Consider the following 12,698-nt stretch of genomic DNA (forward strand, 5'->3'; position numbering starts at 1 on the left):
GTTTTTGTAGGGTTAATTTAGGGGTTTCATATATTGTGTTAGCTAGCTAATAAAGAGAAGTGTCATCTCTTATTTCCATGCTTGGTCGACGCTATATACTATACGTATAGAGAGGACTCGACACGCTAGCTAGCTAGTAAGAAAATGACGAAAACCATTAAGTACAGAAGATCGTCATGAACATATACAAAGAGAAGTGATCGACCTCTCCTTCTCCGAGAGATTGGTCGAACAACAAATTTTCATATTTCGTATATCTACCCGACGCCACTAGCTACATATATACAATATAAGATCTATTACAATCCTTAAAGTCTGAAGTCAAGTGCCACATGGTATTCTCCGGACTTCTTGATGACGCGGTCAAGAAAGAATCCCGCCAATTTCTCTTAAATTGCTTTTATGCGATCATGTGGTAGGAGCTCATCCCGCAGCTGCCAGATCTAAATCGAAGAAGAGGGTCAATACATGTGTATGAATGAAACTCAACACAAACTATGGTAATAAAATACAATTGTGAATATTTTTGCTTACACACTTGATATTGTTTTTCAGTGTAGCCCCACTTATTCTTGTCCGTCTCGTTGTAGATGAACTCGCAAACGTAGTATCCACAGAAATCATTTCTTTGTTCCTGTCACAAGCACTTTACGAGAAATAGAGGTTAATCAAACTGATAAGTAAGCATGCTAAATGGTATTGATGAAACTAGCTACAATCAATGGGAGATGCGCGGAACTAGGTACAATACTTACTTTCGGTTGTTTAACTGTCAGCTCGGTTGGCACAATAGTAGAAAAAGGGTCAAATGTGAAGCACATTAGTGCCGGTTTGATTTTGAGTCGGCACTAATGTGTCCATTAGTGCTGGTTCCAATGGCTAGCCGACCGCTCTCATTAGTACCGGTTCGTGGCGAACCTTTAGTACTGGTTCGTGCCACGAACCGGTATTAAAGGGAGTGGTGGCAGGATGTTGCCAGTCTGGGGCCCCTCCAGCACCTTTAGTACCGGTTCGTGGCACGAACCGGTACTAAAGGTCATCCTACATAAACCCTTCGTCCACCCGAGCTCGCTCTGTTCTTCCCCTTTCCCCTCTCCTCCTATGTTCTTCCACTCTCTTCCTCGAGCTCATCACACATTTTGCCCAAAATTTGTCAAGATTTGAAAATTTTGACCTAAAGGCGTTGATGTTCGTGACCATCAATGATTGGCCTGCTCTCAGTAACCTTTCAGGACAGACAAACAAGGGATACCGCGGATGCACGCACCGTTTGGATGATACCGACAATATATATTTGGAGAGTTGTAGGAAGAATGTGTACCTAGGAGATCGTCGATTTCTTCCGAGCAGGCATCCCGTAAGAAAGAAAGGCAATCATTTCAAAGGTGAGGCGGATCACCGGAAGAAGCCTCGCCACCTTACTAGTGCTGATGTACATGATATGGTCAAGGATTTGAAGGTAATCTTTGGAAAGGGTCCTGGCGGACAACCTGTTCCGAAGGACGCTGACGGACGCTGACGGACGCTGACGGAAAGGGTCCTGGTGGAAGAAGAAATCTATATTTCGGGACCTGCCATATTGGAAGGATCTAGAGGTCCGCTCCACAATCGACGTGATGCACGTGACGAAGAATCTTTGCGTGACCCTGCTTGGCTTCTTGGGCGTGTATGGGAAGACAAAAGATACACCAGAGGCATGGGAGGACCGGCAACGTATGCACAGAAAAGACGACATACATCAGGGTCAGGCCAGCTACACTCTTACCAAAGAAGAGAAGGAAATCTTCTTTGAATGCCTGCTTAGCATAAAGGTATCGTCTGGCTTCTCGTCGAATATAAAGGGAATAATAAATATGGCAGAGAAAAAGTTTCAGAACCTAAAGTCACATGACTGCCACGTGATTATGACGCAACTGCTTCCGGTTGCATTGAGGGGGCTTCTACCGGAAAACGTTCGATTAGCCATTGTGAAGCTATGTGCATTCCTCAATGCAATCTCTCAGAAGGTAATTGATCCAGAAATCATACCAAGGTTACAGAATGATTTGGTGCAATGTCTTGTCAGTTTCGAGTTGGTGTTCCCACCATCCTTCTTCAACATCATGACGTTCACTTTTGCGAAGAGATTAACATTTTGGGTCCTGTATTTCTACACAATATGTTCCCCTTTGAGAGGTTCATGGGAGTCTTGAAGAAATATGTTCATAACCGTGCTAGGCCAGAAGGAAGCATCTCAAAGGGCCATGAAAATGAGGAGGTCATTGAGTTTTGTATTGACTTTATTCCTGACCTTAAGCCGATTGGTGTTCCTGAATCACGACATAAGGGCAGACTGGATGGAAAAGGCACGCTAGGAGGGGATCAAATAATATGTATGGACGGGCATTCTCTCACCGAAGCACACTACACAGTTCTACAGAATTCCACCTTGGTGGCTCCGTATATGGAGGAACACAAGAATTTTCTACACTCCAAACACCCGGAGAAGTCTGACGACTGGATTACACATGAACAAACAAGGACTTCTGCCGGTTGGTTGCAGAAATGTGCCATTGATGGCAGTATTGAAGATGACCTGTACTCGCTGTCCCAGTTACCATCTTCGAATATAATGACTTTCAAAGGGTACCAGATAAATGGGAATACATTTTACATGATCGCCCAAGATAAGAAGAGCACCAACCAAAACAGTGGTGTTCGCTTTGATGCAACAACCAACACGGGAAAGGAAACATATTATGGTTACATAAAGGACATATGGGAACTTAACTATGGAGGTGGTTTGAAGGTCCCTTTGTTTCGGTGCAAATGGGCCAATATGACACGAGGCGGGTAACGGAAGACCCACAGTACGGAATGACAACAGTGGATCTCAACAATCTTGCGTATGCAGACGAACCATTCGTCCTAGCCAATGATGTGGTGCAGGTTTTTTATGTGAAAGACATGTCTACCAGGACGAGAAAAAGAAAAGATAAGGAAGCGAATGGATCATACGACGAGCCAAAGCGCCACATAGTTCTTTCAGGGAAAAGAAACATCGTGGGAGTGCATGACAAGACAGACATGTCAGAAGATTATGAAAAGTTTGATGAAATTGCTCCATTCATAGTGAATATTGACCCGAGCATCCAGTTAAATGATGAAGATTTTCCATGGCTACGGCGCAAAGGGACACACGCGAAGAAAAAGTTTCACACCCAAAGATCTGGGATGTGATCGGTTTCACTATCATCACTTTCTTCTGTGTTTCACACCCAAGAGGGAATCTCTGTAATAGTTAAGGTAGTTATGTGTTTTGGAATTTGAAACGCGAAGAAATTTTATGTGCAAACAAATTCTTTCATGCATTTACTGATTTTTTTAGCTAAATGACCCAAAAATTTAAAAGCATTTCAAATGAACTCAGAAAAGGTTGAAAGTTGGCATGGTATCATAATTTCACCCACACAGCATGTGCAAAAAAGTAGAGAGGGTTACGGCAAAAACTGGATGCACTTTGTGTACAAAATGGACAATCTCTTTCGAAGTATTAGGGTTTCGGACAAAAACTCATCTGTTACAAAGGCATTTCATTTTTTAAATAACCTAAGCATTACCAAATTGAATATAATGATAAAACACACTAATATTAAACATAAGAAAAAAGAATCACTAAAAAAATCTGTTTTCAAAGTTAAATTATTCACAAACTAGTGATTCACACAAATTTCAAAAAATTCAAAATTTAAACTATTCAAATTTGAAAACTACCGGCACTAACAGAAAGTTTGTAATTTTTATACCTAAAGTAAAAATATTCACAAAGAAATTCTAAATACAGCAAAAAACAACTCAAAAAAAAAATAAAACAAAAAAAAATAAAGCAAAAAAAAATTAAAGCAAAAAAATTAAGAAAATAAAAAAGCCCACCTACTGGGCCAGAGCGTCCTGCATACGACTAGAAACACAACATTTTGTTGGGCCAGGATGCAGGCCCGCAAAGCCCCAGTAGGCCCACACGACAGTAGAGAACAGGTAGGCCCAGTAGGCCTGCTTTGGAGAGGAGCTCGAGAGAGCTACTGCACTGGGGCTTATAAACCAGTGCGGACGCCCCTCGGCTAGCTAGGTGGGACTAAACTTGCCGCACCCCACCTGCACCAGCGCACCCCTTCAGTACCGGGTGGTGGCACCAACCGGTACTAAAGAGGGGGTCTTCAGTATCGGTTGGTGCCACCACCCGGTACTAAAGGGGGGGCGCTTCCTGCCGCTTGGCCTGGCCAAAACAGACCTTTAGTACCGGTTGGTGGCTCCAACCGGTACTAAAGGTTCATCCTATATATACTACACTTGAAAAAAATTCAGTTTCCCTCTGTTTCTTCCTCTCCATTGACGACACGCCGCCTGCCCCGATCGGCGCCATCGTCGCACCCGACGCGTCGCCTCCCCGGCCGTCCCCGCCCCTCGTCGCCGCCCCCGTCACCGTCGCCGCCCCGGCCGTCCCCGTCCCCGTCGTCCCCGTCGCCGCGCCCCACCCCGTCGTCGCCACCCCGTCCAGACACCCCGTCATCGTCGCCGCCCCGTCGTCGCCTCGCCGGTGAGCTCATGCCCCGGCCGCCATGTCCACACACACACATACACATTAGTTTTTTTGTTATAAATTTTAGTTATAGAAATTTCTCTGTTTTTTAGTTATAGAAATATCTATAGAAATGTTAGAAATTTTTCTGTTTTTTAGTTATAGAAATATTAGAAATGTTAGTTATATAGAAATGTTATAAATTTTTACTGTTTTTTAGTTATAGAAATGTTAGCAATTTTTCTGTTTTTTAGTTATAGAAATATTAGAAATGTTATAGAAATGTTAGTTATATAATCAGAAATGTTAGAAATTTTAGAATTAGTTTTAGTTAGATGAATTAGATTAATGTCAAATTGCTAGAATTTGCATATAGAATTTTAGTTATCACAATCCAATCATTTAAAAAATGTTACTTTTTGCGGGCATATAGTATTTGTTCTCGACGATATGCCCGGCCCGCATCCTCGCCGTCGACCTGTTCGCGACGACGTGAAGCTTCAGAGGACCCATGTCCGGGAATAGGCTCCACCGGGCTGGCACTGGGAGGTGCTACCTGGAGGGTCGCGCCGCTTGGTGAGGAACCCGGCCTCGGGTCCCGTCGTCGACCCTGATCTCCTTTGGTGGCGTTCGCGTGGGCCACATTCGGTGCAAAGGGAGCCGACCCCACCGGAGGTGGTGCGTCGCCGTGTCAGGAAGGAGGACGAGCACGTCCATCGCTACATGGATGCTATGGACGTCAGGTTCTCCACTACTTGGCAGGTTCTTTGGGCAGATGACCGGAGATATGATCCTTTGATGGTTCCTTCTCTTTGGGTGTCCACCGCCCGCGCCCCAGGAACCGCGAGTGGCCTAAATTCTTCTGTAGTACTCGATCTTATTAGGTACCTAGCCAGTGATGTATTCGATATATAATATTCAAGACAATGTATTAGAGATTATATATATTATTCGAGACGATGATGTATTCGAGATTATATATTAATCGAGATGATGCATATATTATGTACTATATGATTCAGTTTTTCCTTATTGATTGCATCCATGCATTGTAATTTGAATACCAAATTGTTTTATATTTCTTCTGTATTAGTTAAGTAAAAGCTATGGCGGACAATACCGGCAGAGAGAGAGAAGAGGAATTGTTCGACATCATACGCATCCCTCGCAGGCTAGATGATCTGAATGAAGCAGATGACGGCTCCCAATATCTGAACAATACCGGAGAGGTGATGAAAAGATATTTGATCTCGACGACCAAGCTGATGAAGTCATGAACTATGATTATGATTATGATGACACAGACAATGTTTATGTTGAAACAGACAATGCTGATCTTCAAATAACAAAGACTACCGACGAGGTATATTTATATAAGCAGGCATCTGGTGATCATCACATGTTTTATTTTATTTGAAGATATATTAACAAATCGATCTTTCTTCTTTCAGCCCTCCGGATCGAGCAAATCTGCTTCTACAGATAGCAGGACAAAGCGAGGCCCGAGCAGAAAGTTGAAGGAGGGTGTAAAGTACAACATCGACTCCGTCAAACCTAGTGGCGAACCCCTCACACCTAAGAACATTGCAAACAAGTGGACTCGTCAGTGCAGAGTTCTTGTGAAGGACAAACTCCCGATCTCCATTCAAGAATGGAAAGAGCCAAAAACTAAACATCCAGGTGTTACTTGGGTCGACGACAGAGCAAAAAAAACCCTTTGGGAATCTCTGATGGAACATTTCACCCTACCATATTATTTCACTGAAGCAGATGTGGAAAAAGTCAAGGGCGCTGCTCTTAAGAAGATGGCAATTGCATTCAACACCCACAAGAAAACTGTATGGGCCAACTACCTCGCTGCAGAAAGGAAGACTCCAGAATTCACGGGAACACTAGAGAAGGAAAGAGAACACTGGGCCGATTTCGTGAAATTCAAGGAATCAAAATTATCTAAGGAACGATCAATAAAAAACAAGGCCAATGCCGCAAAAAAGACACAGTTCCATAGGCTGGGTCCAGGTGGCTACGCGGTGGGAATGCATAAGTGGGATAAGTCTGAGCAAGAAATGGAGGATGTAGGGGTTACTCCGGTTACTAGGAGCTGGCCCCCCAGGTGCAGAACTTGGTTCTTTGCGCATGGGGGGCGTTGGACCCGAAGACAGGCCTGGTTTCGCAGAAGGCAAGTCTAAAAGGAGCCGAACAAAAGATACTTGACGCAATAGAAGAAGCTCAAACAGGGTGTTCACGCCCAACAGAGAGAACGACGAGCTTACGCGTGCCCTGGGAAATCCTGAACACCCGGGAAGAACACAAGGCAAGGGCGTTATTCCCTGGTATGAGGGCTTTTCGGAATGGAACGACGACTACAAGTCCTGTGCAAGAAAGAAGATGGAGGAGGAGAAGAAGAGGAAGCTGGAGGAGGAGCAGAGGAAGCAGGACACAGAATGCCTTCAAGGCCTAGAAGCAAGGCACGTGGACTTGGCACTCAAATTCCAGCAGCAGCAGATCGACTCACTTAGCCAGGAAAGGGGATCTCAGCAGCGGCAACAGCAATCGGATGACCGTACAACATTGGATAGCACCGCCCCGTCCATGCCGAGAAGCAGCGTTGGTTCCGCCCTGGGTGACACACTGTTGGATACATACCCTGTGGATGACATCATAGAGAACACTAACTGTGAGCTACACTCCAAAATGAAGAACATATCCATGAAGGTGGCGGACGTCGTTGCTTTTACAATTACCCCCGAGGCAACCTTCCATTGCAACCCGATTCCAGAGGGCTATGCTCGTGTCTTGGTTGATGAAGTGGTGGACCCATATTCGGGGATACAGCTTGACATTCCTGGAGGTGAAGACGAGCGCACACTAGGAGAGGCCATACATCGTATCATCCTATGGAGAAAGGATTACATCATCTTTCAAAGTCCACCGACACCGCGTCGTTTGTCGACTCCTCCTCGAAGTCCGCCACCGAGTCAGCAGACTCCCGCTCCTCCAAGTCCACGAACGCGTGAGCCGACTCCTCCTCGAAGTCCGCCACCTTCTCCAAGTCCCGAACGCATGAGCAGACTCTTGCTTCAAGTCCGGCACAACGTCAGGCCACTCCTCCGGTTTCAAGTCCGACACAGCGTCAGGCCACTCCTCCTGCTTCAAGTACGGCACAGCGTCAGCCACGTCAGCCGTCTCCACCGTCTCAGCAATCGCAGAAGAGACACGCTGCAGCTATGGTGCATAGCGGTACGAGTCAAGGTAGTACAGGAAGTACAGGTGTAGACAAGCGATTTAAATATGGTCCAAGCCTTGCTCCTCTTCCTCAGAGGCCTTACAACATGACTGAGGAGCAAAACGCAGCCATAGTGCAGGCCCAAGTGGACGCCCATTTTGGACCGAAACCGGCACCGCCGCCAAGGGAGAAAGTGCCTGAGGAAAAGATTGACCACTTCATTCATATGGCTAGAGCACCAGCTCCCAAGCCTGTTGACTCAGACTATGAGCGCCAAATCAGGAAGCTACATCGAGCATGGCTACAGAAGGAAGCGAGCTCGAGCTCGAGCCAACAAGCAGCTAGCAAAAATGCGGGAAAACCATTCCCCAGCTAGGAGAGCAGGCGGCGCAATCGATCCCCCCACTTGTTGTGCCAACAACACATGAGAGTACGCGCGCCCAATATTATTGTGGGCAAACCGTTAATGTTCCCCAGCTGGGCGATGTGGTAATAACCAAGGAGCATATAATGCAGGCCAAAATGCTCAAGATCACTGTTGGACAACTCCTCGAAGTCGAGCCCATGCCTCCGCTTAGAGATGAGGAAATAAAACGGAAATATGTCCGGGGCCAACCTTTGGTCGAGCCAGACAAGGTCAAGAACCTCCCAACGAGAATGTATGAATTGCATCAATGGTACATGAACATTACCAAGATTTCCAATCGAGTGTCCCTCCTGGTGAATGTCAAGGAGGAGCATTACTTCCATGAGAAAGCTCTGTCTGTTGAGTATTAAGAACTATTTCAGTTATACAATCAAGACGCACTCGACAAATCTATCGTCATTTGCTATTGTCTGTAAGTGATTTCTTTCTGTAATTTAAGTCTCAAGCTAGCTGTAGTGATCATTTTGCTCAATCATTACATGTAATTATCCTCACTATATTCTTTTCTGTGGTATTATATGCAGGATGAAGATGTATGAAATGAAAAAATCTGGACGCTATGGCATTGGGTTCATTGACCCAAATACCATTAATGAGTACACATGGAATCTTCTAGTTTATCAAGCAAGTGTAGAGGAAAGCATGTTAGAGTTGTTCAAGCGCCTCAATACCAATGAAGATATACTACTTCCTTACAACTTCGTGTGAGTCACACTGTCTTGTACTACAAATTCTATTTTTGCTTACTAGCTAGCTAGATGTTAATAATTAAGTGTATAGGGTTTACGATAGTTGATTAGTGTTATGCACATGCCCGCTTAATTAAGACATGCAAACATGTGCGCGTGCAGTTTCCACTTGATCTTGTTAGACATTAAAGTTGACAAAGGAACAGTTGAAGTACCGGACTCACTACTTAAAGAAGAAAAAGACTACACCATCGTGAAGGGGATAGTCAACAGGTAATTTCAATCATTATTAACTATATCTCGGCCTATTTAGTTCGTTATTTCCTGATATGAACTATTTAATAACCCCTTTATTAATTTTCTTTGCCGGCGGGCAGGGCTTGGGCAAAGTTCATCAAGGTGACTCCAGAAAAATGGGCAAAAAAGATGTTTTGGTATCGACCAAAGGTAAGTAATTAAGTAGTACCATTAATTAATTATCATGCTTGATTAATCATTATCTGATTCAATTCCATTCTCGTAAAGGCCCTGAAGCAGGCACAGGGGAATGATTTGTGTGCATTCTACGTTTGCGAGAACATTCGCATGATGGCGTCCGAAAGGAGCAGATCTCAAAGCCAGGAATTGGTATGTTTGTCAGAATACTATTCACACCATTATCGACATCTAGTCACACAACTAATACACATGCATATTGATCTCCTTCTTAACAGTTCAAAGAGGTGCGGGAGCAGCTCCTACCAGTGGACCACATACTAGCACTTCAAGAGGAAATAGCAGGATTTTTGCCCGACCAGGTCATAGATCCCAAAGGAGAATACTATTACCCGCTACCGCCCCCATGAACCACTTGTCATCGTGCTCTGAAGGCACCAAGGCAACATGTAGGAGAAATTGTATATGTATATACATGTGTATGTGTGAATAATTAATGGTGTTGGTTGTGAGACATTGAATGATATATATATATATATGCGGTTCTACGTACGAGAAAATCTATTTATATATATGCATAACGTGTACAATTTGTAGTATCGTAAAATACTAGCAAACAAAAAAGAATTAAATGGAAAATAAAACCAAACCCCCCCAAACATTTAGTACCGGTTGGTGGTTACCAACCGGTACTAATGGTCTACCAGCACCCGGGCCTGGCCCGTGCCACGTGTTGGCACTTTAGCATTAGTTCGTGACGAACCGATACTAAGGGGGGAGGGCTTTAGTCTCCACTCTTTAGTGCCGGCTGTAGAACCGGCACTAAAGGCCCTTACGAACTGGCGCTAAAGCCCAGTTCTGCACTAGTGGCAGTGCCAGAGAAATTGCGGTGAACTTTTTCCAAACTCTGCCAGACAATGAAAATAATTACTTGATATCAGGAAATGAATAAAGTTGCCGATATGGTGCGATAATGATCGATTGAACTTACTTCTGGAGCATTACAGTCATGTCCGCATAGTCCTAGGGATCTTTTCGTATCAAGTCTAAGACGGTTACTTCTCCCTTCTCAAGCTTAATCACTAGGAGAATAAAGTGGAAGCTAAAGGAAATATGCCCTAGAGGCAATAATAAAGTTATTATTTATTTCCTTATTTCATGATAAATGTTTATTATTCATGCTAGAATTGTATTAACCGGAAACATAATACATGTGTGAATACATAGACAAACTGAGTGTCACTAGTATGCCTCTACTTGACTAGCTCATTAATCAAAGATGGTTATGTTTCCTAGCCATGGACAAAGAGTTGTCATTTGATTAACGGGATCACATCATTAGGAGAATGATGTGATTGACTTGACCCATTCTGTTAGCTTAGCACTTGATCGTTTAGTATGTTGCTGTTGCTTTCTTCATGACTTATACATGTTCCTATGACTATGAGATTATGCAACTCCCGTTTACCGGAGGAACACTTTGTGTGCTACCAAACATCACAACGTAACTGGGTGGTTTTAAAGGAGCTCTACAGGTGTCTCCAAAGGTACATGTTGGGTTGGCGTATTTCGAGATTAGGATTTGTCACTCCGATTGTCGGAGAGGTATCTCTTGGCCCTCTCGATAATGCACATCACTTAAGCCTTGCAAGCATTGCAACTAATGAGTTAGTTGTTAGATGATGTATTACAGAACGAGTAAAGAGACTTGCCGGTAACGAGATTGAACTAGGTATTGAGATACCGACGATCGAACCTCGGGCAAGTAACATACCGATGACAAAAGGAACAACATATGTTGTTATGCGGTCTGACCGATAAAGATCTTTGTAGAATATGTGGGAGCCAATATGAGCATCCAGGTTCCGCTATTGGTTATTGACCGGAGACGTGTCTCGGTCATGTCTATATTGTTCTCGAACCTATAGGGTCTGCACGCTTAAGGTTTCGATGATAGTTATATTATGAGTTTATGTGTTTTGATGTACCGAAGGAGATCGGAGTTCCGGATGAGATTGGGGACATGACGAGGAGTCTCGAAATGGTCGAGACATAAATATCGATAAATTGGACGACTATATTCGGACTTTGGAAAGGTTCCGAGTGATTCGGATATTTTTCGGAGTACCGGAGAGTTACGGGAATTCGCCGGGGAGTATATGGGCCTTATTGGGCCATACGGGAATAGAGGAGAGAGGCCAAAAGGAAGGAGGCCTGCGCCCCCCCCTCTGGTCCGAAGTGGACAAGGGGCGCAGCCCCCTTTTCCTTTTTTCCTCTCCCCCTCTTTCCCCTTCTCCTACTCCAACAAGGAAGGAGGGAGTCCTACTCCCGGTGGGAGTAGGACTCCCCTTGGCGCGCCCCTCCTAGGCTGGCCGCCCCCTCCCCCCTTGCTCCTTTATATATGGAGGCAGGGGGGCACCTCTAGGCACAACAACAATTGATCCCTTGGATCTCTTAGCCGTGTGCGGTGCCCCCCTCCACCATAGTCCACCTCGATAATACACTAGTAGAAAAAGGGGCTAATCTGAGACACATTAGTGCCGGTTTGATTTTGAGCCGGCACTAATGTGTCCATTAGTGCCGGTCCCAACGGCTAGGCGGGCGGACATCATTAGTACTGGTTCGTGGGCAACAATTAGTACCGGTTCATGCCACGAACCGGTACTAATAATGCTGTGTCAGGCCGTGGGCCCCACGAACTCCTTTAGTACCGGTTCATGTCATGAACCGGTACTAGAGTTTCTTATTAAGCTGATTTTTAGTCCCACCTCGCTAGGAGAGAGGCAGTAGGAGCTGTTTATAAGCCGTGAGTGCAGAGATGATGGAGAGGCGCAATGCTCACCTGCAGCTTGCTTAGCTTCAAGCCTTTCGGAATAGAATAGATTGCACGGAGCTGTGTGCAGTGTAGTCTACCCTGTTCCGAAAAGCTTGAAGCTAACTAACGAGCCTTGCGCCTTTTTTATTTTTAATAACTTATTAGAACTCCGGACTTCTTGTGTTACAACAAAAACTGGCACTTCATATTTTTTAGTTATTACAACTTCAGACTTTTTTGCGTTCAGTACGCACCATTCTAAGCCACGTCATCAATTTTCAACCCTTTCTGACATCATTTGCTCCCCTAGCACAAACTGGACAATATCTTTCGAAGTATCAGGGTCGGTTTCAGACGAAAGAGTAGAGAGGGTCACGGCAAAAAAGAAAAAACAATATAAAAAAATTACTCAAAAATAAATACAAGAAAACAAATAAAGCAGAAAAGAAAAAACTATATATAAAGAAGAAGAAGCAGAAGAAGAAGAAGAAGAAGAAGATGATGATGAAGAAGAAGATGATGAAGAGGAAGAGGAAGAGGAAGAAGAG

This window comes from Triticum dicoccoides, chromosome 6B (assembly GCF_002162155.2).
Source record: "Triticum dicoccoides isolate Atlit2015 ecotype Zavitan chromosome 6B, WEW_v2.0, whole genome shotgun sequence".
Classification (NCBI taxonomy): Eukaryota; Viridiplantae; Streptophyta; class Magnoliopsida; order Poales; family Poaceae; genus Triticum; species Triticum dicoccoides.